This window comes from Tachypleus tridentatus, chromosome 3 (genome assembly GCF_004210375.1).
Source record: "Tachypleus tridentatus isolate NWPU-2018 chromosome 3, ASM421037v1, whole genome shotgun sequence".
NCBI lineage: Eukaryota > Metazoa > Arthropoda > Merostomata > Xiphosura > Limulidae > Tachypleus > Tachypleus tridentatus.
In genome coordinates this window covers 51816457-51822879 of record NC_134827.1, presented here as the reverse complement: position 1 = coordinate 51822879, position 6423 = coordinate 51816457, and positions in this window count along the sequence as shown.

Below are 6423 nucleotides of genomic sequence, written 5' to 3'. Positions count from 1 at the left end.
ATAATTGCAATTACTAAGGAGGAGGAAGTTTCAAGAAAAATAACTATTTCAAAAGATGTTAGAAGTTGAAGAAGAAAACCAAAAATAATCCCTACCTCTCTGAAGAAAGGAAAATAACAGAAATAACACCTATTCCTAAAGAAGAAAAGCCTGAAGAAATAGTTCTTGTTGCTGAAGCTGAAAACCAGAGATTATTCCCATTCCTAAAGAAGAGAAAGAACCTGAAAAGAAGTTCCTATCACTAAAGAAAAGAACCAGAAATTATTCCCATTCCTAAAGTAAAAGAAACTGAAGAAATAATTGCAATTACTAAGGAGGAAGAAATTTCAAGAAAAATAACTATTTCAAAAGATGTTAGGGAGGTTGAAGAAGAAAACCAAAAATAATCCCTTCCCTGAAGAAAGGAAAATAACAGAAATAACACCTATTCCTAAAGAAGAAAAGCCTGAAGAAATAGTTCTTGTTGCTGAAGCTGAAAACCAGAGATTATTCCCATTCCTAAAGAAGAGAAAGAACCTGAAAAGAAGTTCCTATCACTAAAGAAAAGAACCAGAAATTATTCCCTCTGCTGAAGTAAAAGAAACTGAAGAAATAATTCCAATTACTGAGGAGGAGGAAGTTTCAAGAATAATCACTATCTCAAAAGAAGTTGAGGAAGAAAAACCGGAAACATTCCCTACTTCTCTCGAAAAGGAAATACCAGAAATAACACCTATTCCTAAAGAGAAAGAGCCAGAAGAACGAGTTTTGTTGCTGAAGCTGAAAACTAGAAATAATTCCCACTCCGAAAGAAAAGAAAGAACTTTAGAAGAAGTTCCTATCACTAAAGAAAAGAACCAGAAATTATTCCCATTCCTAAAGTAAAAGAAACTGAAGAAATAATTGCAATTACTAAGGAGGAAGAAATTTCAAGAAAAATAACTATTTCAAAAGATGTTAGGGAAGTTGAAGAAGAAAACCAAAAATAATCCCTTCCCTGAAGAAAGGAAAATAACAGAAATAACACCTATTCCTAAAGAAGAAAAGCCTGAAGAAATAGTTCTTGTTGCTGAAGCTGAAAACCAGAGATTATTCCCATTCCTAAAGAAGAGAAAGAACCTGAAAAAGAAGTTCCTATCACTAAAGAAAAGAACCAGAAATTATTCCCATTCCTAAAGTAAAAGAAACTGAAGAAATAATTGCAATTACTAAGGAGGAAGAAATTTCAAGAAAATAACTATTTCAAAAGATGTTAGGGAGGTTGAAGAAGAAAACCAAAAATAATCCCTTCCCTGAAGAAAGGAAAATAACAGAAATAACACCTATTCCTAAAGAAGAAAAGCCTGAAGAAATAGTTCTTGTTGCTGAAGCTGCTGAAAACCAGAAATTATTCCCATTCCTAAAAAAAGAAAAAGAACCAGAAAAGAAGTTCCTATCACTAAAGAAAAGAACCAGAAATTATTCCCATTCCTAAAGTAAAAGAAACTGAAGAAATAATTGCAATTACTAAGGAGGAAGAAATTTCAAGAAAAATAACTATTTCAAAAGATGTTAGGGAAGTTGAAGAAGAAAAACTAAAAATAATCCCTTCCCTGAAGAAAGGAAAATAACAGAAATAACACCTATTCCTAAAGAAGAAAAGCCTGAAGAAATAGTTCTTGTTGCTGAAGCTGAAAACCAGAGATTATTCCCATTCCTAAAGAAGAGAAAGAACCTGAAAAGAAGTTCCTATCACTAAAGAAAAGAACCAGAAATTATTCCCTCTCCTGAAGTAAAAGAAACTGAAGAAATAATTCCAATTACTGAGGAGGAGGAAGTTTCAAGAATAATCACTATCTCAAAAGAAGTTGAGGAAGAAAACCGGAAACATTCCCTACCTCTCTCGAAAAGGAAATACCAGAAATAACACCTATTCCTAAAGAGAAAGAGCCAGAAGAACGAGTTTTGTTGCTGAAGCTGAAAACTAGAAATAATTCCCACTCTGAAAGAAAAGAAAGAACTTTTAGAAGAAGTTCCTATCACTAAAGAAAAGAACCAGAAATTATTCCCATTCCTAAAGTAAAAGAAACTGAAGAAATAATTGCAATTACTAAGGAGGAAGAAATTTCAAGAAAAATAACTATTTCAAAAGATGTTAGGGAAGTTGAAGAAGAAAAACCAAAATAATCCCTTCCCTGAAGAAAGGAAAATAACAGAAATAACACCTATTCCTAAAGAAGAAAAGCCTGAAGAAATAGTTCTTGTTGCTGAAGCTGAAAACCAGAGATTATTCCCATTCCTAAAGAAGAGAAAGAACCTGAAAAGAAGTTCCTATCACTAAAGAAAAGAACCAGAAATTATTCCCATTCCTAAAGTAAAAGAAACTGAAGAAATAATTGCAATTACTAAGGAGGAAGAAATTTCAAGAAAAATAACTATTTCAAAAGATGTTAGGAGGTTGAAGAAGAAAACCAAAAATAATCCCTTCCCCTGAAGAAAGGAAAATAACAGAAATAACACCTATTCCTAAAGAAGAAAAGCCTGAAGAAATAGTTCTTGTTGCTGAAGCTGAAAACCAGAGATTATTCCCATTCCTAAAAAGAGAAAGAACCTGAAAAAAAGAAGTTCCTATCACTAAAGAAAAGAACCAGAAATTATTCCCACCTAAAGTAAAAGAAACTGAAGAAATAATTCAATTACTGAGGAGGAGGAAGTTTCAAGAATAATCACTATCTCAAAAGAAGTTGAGGAAGAAAAAACCGGAAACATTCCCTTCCTCTCGAAAAAGGAAATACCAGAAATAACACCTATTCCTAAAGAGAAAGAGCCTGAAGAACGAGTTTTTGTTGCTGAAGCTGTCCTAAAGAAAAGAAAGAACCTTTAAAAGAAGTTCCTATCACTAAAGAAAAGAACCAGAAATATTCCCATTCCTAAAGTAAAAGAAACTGAAGAAATAATTGCAATTACTAAGGAGGAGGAAGTTTCAAGAATAATCACTATCTCAAAAAAGAAGTTGAGGAAGAAAAACCGGAAACATTCCCTACTTCTCTCGAAAAGGAAATACCAGAAATAACACCTATTCCTAAAGAGAAAGAGCCAGAAGAACGAGTTTTTGTTGCTGAAGCTGAAAACTAGAAATAATTCCCACTCCTAAAGAAAAGAAAGAACTTTAAAAGAAGTTCCTATCACTAAAGAAAAAGAACCAGAAATTATTCCCATTCCTAAAGTAAAAGAAACTGAAGAAATAATTGCAATTACTAAGGAGGAAGAAATTTCAAGAAAAATAACTATTTCAAAAGATGTTAGGGAAGTTGAAGAAGAAAACCAAAAATAATCCCTTCCCTGAAGAAAGGAAAATAACAGAAATAACACCTATTCCTAAAGAAGAAAAGCCTGAAGAAATAGTTCTTGTTGCTGAAGCTGAAAACCAGAGATTATTCCCATTCCTAAAGAAGAGAAAGAACCTGAAAAAGAAGTTCCTATCACTAAAGAAAAGAACCAGAAATTATTCCCTCTGCTAAAGTAAAAGAAACTGAAGAAATAATTCCAATTACTAAGGAGGAGGAAGTTTCAAGAATAATCACTATCTCAAAAGAAGTTGAAGAAGAAAAACCGGAAACATTCCCTACTTCTGAAGAAAAGAAAATACCAGAAATAACACCTATTCCTAAAGAGAAAAGCCAGAAGAACGAGTTTTGTTGCTGAAGCTGAAAACCAGAAATAATTCCCATTCTGAAAGAAAAGAAAGAACTTTAGAAGAAGTTCCTATCACTAAAGAAAAAGAACCAGAAATTATTCCCATTCCTAAAGTAAAAGAAACTGAAGAAATAATTGCAATTACTAAGGAGGAAGAAATTTCAAGAAAAATAACTATTTCAAAAGATGTTAGGGAAGTTGAAGAAGAAAAACCAAAAATAATCCCTTCCCCTGAAGAAAGGAAAATAACAGAAATAACACCTATTCCTAAAGAAGAAAAGCCTGAAGAAATAGTTCTTGTTGCTGAAGCTGAAAAACCAGAGATTATTCCCATTCCTAAAGAAGAGAAAGAACCTGAAAAAGAAGTTCCTATCACTAAAGAAAAAGAACCAGAAATTATTCCCATTCCTAAAGTAAAAGAAACTGAAGAAATAATTGCAATTACTGAGGAGGAGGAAGTTTCAAGAATAATCACTATCTCAAAAAGAAGTTGAGGAAGAAAACCGGAAATATTCCCTACCTCTGAAGAAAGGAAATACCAGAAATAACACCTATTCCTAAAGAAGAAAGAGCCAGAAGAAATAGTTTTTGTTGCTGAAGCTGAAAACCAGAAATAATTCCCACTCCGAAAAGAAAAGAAAGAACTTTTAGAAGAAGTTCCTATCACTAAAGAAAAGAACCAGAAATTATTCCCATTCCTAAAGTAAAAGAAACTGAAGAAATAATTGCAATTACTAAGGAGGAAGAAATTTCAAGAAAAATAACTATTTCAAAAGATGTTAGGAAGTTGAAGAAGAAAACCAAAATAATCCCTTCCCTGAAGAAAGGAAAATAACAGAAATAACACCTATTCCTAAAGAAGAAAAGCCTGAAGAAATAGTTCTTGTTGCTGAAGCTGAAAACCAGAGATTATTCCATTCCTAAAGAAGAGAAAGAACCTGAAAAAAGAAGTTCCTATCACTAAAGAAAAGAACCAGAAATTATTCCCATTCCTAAAGTAAAAGAAACTGAAGAAATAATTGCAATTACTAAGGAGGAAGAAATTTCAAGAAAAATAACTATTTCAAAAGATGTTAGGGAAGTTGAAGAAGAAAACCAAAAATAATCCCTTCCCTGAAGAAAGGAAAATAACAGAAATAACACCTATTCCTAAAGAAGAAAAGCCTGAAGAAATAGTTCTTGTTGCTGAAGCTGAAAACCAGAGATTATTCCCATCTCTAAAGAAGAGAAAGAAAGAATATCTCAAAGTTTGGGAAGAAAACCGAAAATTCCTACCTCTCTCGAAGGAAATAAGAATAACACCTATTCCTAAAGAAGAGAGCCAGAAGACAGGTTTTGTTGCTCGAAGCTGAAAAAAGAAGTTCCTATTCCTAAAGAAGAAGAGCTAGAAAGTTTTTGTTGCTGAAGCTAAAAAACCAGAAATTATTCCCATTCCTAAAGTAAAAGAAACTGAAGAAATAATTGCAATTACTAAGGAGGAAGAAATTTCAAGAAAAATAACTATTTCAAAGATGTTAGGGAGTTGAAGAAGAAAACCCAAAATAATCCCTTCCCTGAAGAAAGGAAAATAACAGAAATAACACCTATTCCTAAAGAAGAAAAGCCTGAAGAAATAGTTCTTGTTGCTGAAGCTGAAAAACCAGAGATTATTCCCATTCCTAGAAGAGAAAGAACCTGAAAAGAAGTTCCTATCACTAAAGAAAAGAACCAGAAATTATTCCCTCTGCTAAAAGTAAAAGAAACTGAAGAAATAATTCAATTACTAAGGAGGAGGAAGTTTCAAGAATAATCACTATCTCAAAGAAGTTGAGGAAGAAAACCAGGAAACATTCCTACTTCTCTCGAAAGGAAATACCAGAAATAACACCTATTCCTAAAAGAAAAGAGCCAGAAGAACGAGTTTTGTTGCTGAAGCTGAAAAACCAGAAATAATTCCCACTCCAAAGAAAAGAAAAGAACTTTTAAAAGAAGTTCCTATCACTAAAGAAAAAGAACCAGAAATTATTCCCATTCCTAAAGTAAAAGAAACTGAAGAAATAATTGCAATTACTAAGGAGGAAGAAATTTCAAGAAAAATAACTATTTCAAAAGATGTTAGGGAAGTTGAAGAAGAAAACCAAAAATAATCCCTTCCCTGAAGAAAGGGAAAATAACAGAAATAACACCTATTCCTAAAGAAGAAAAGCCTGAAGAAATAGTTCTTGTTGCTGAAGCTGAAAAACCAGAGATTATTCCCATTCCTAAAGTTCCTATCACTAAAGAGAAAGAACCTGAAAAGAAGTTCCTATCACTAAAGAAAAGAACCAGAAATTATTCCCATCTGAAATTATTCCCTTCCTAAAGTAAAAGAAACTGAAGAAATAATTGCAATTACTAAGGAGGAAGAAATTTCAAGAAAATCACTATCTCAAAAGATGTTAGGGAGGTTGAAGAAGAAAAAACCTAAAATAATTCCTTCCCCTGAAGAAAGAAAATAAACAGAAATAACACCTATTCCTAAAGAAGAAAAGCCTAGAAGAAATAGTTTTTGTTGCTGAGAGCTGAAAACCAGAAATTATTCCATTCCTAAAGAAGAGAAAGAACCTGAAAAAAAGAAGTTCCTATCACTAAAGAAAAGAACCAGAAATTATTCCCATTCCTAAAGTAAAGAAACTGAAGAAATAATTGCAATTACTGAGAAGGAGGAAGTTTCAAGAATAATCACTATCTCAGAAAGAAGTTGAGGAAGAGAAAAACCGGAAACATTCCTACTTCTCTCGAAAAGAAAAA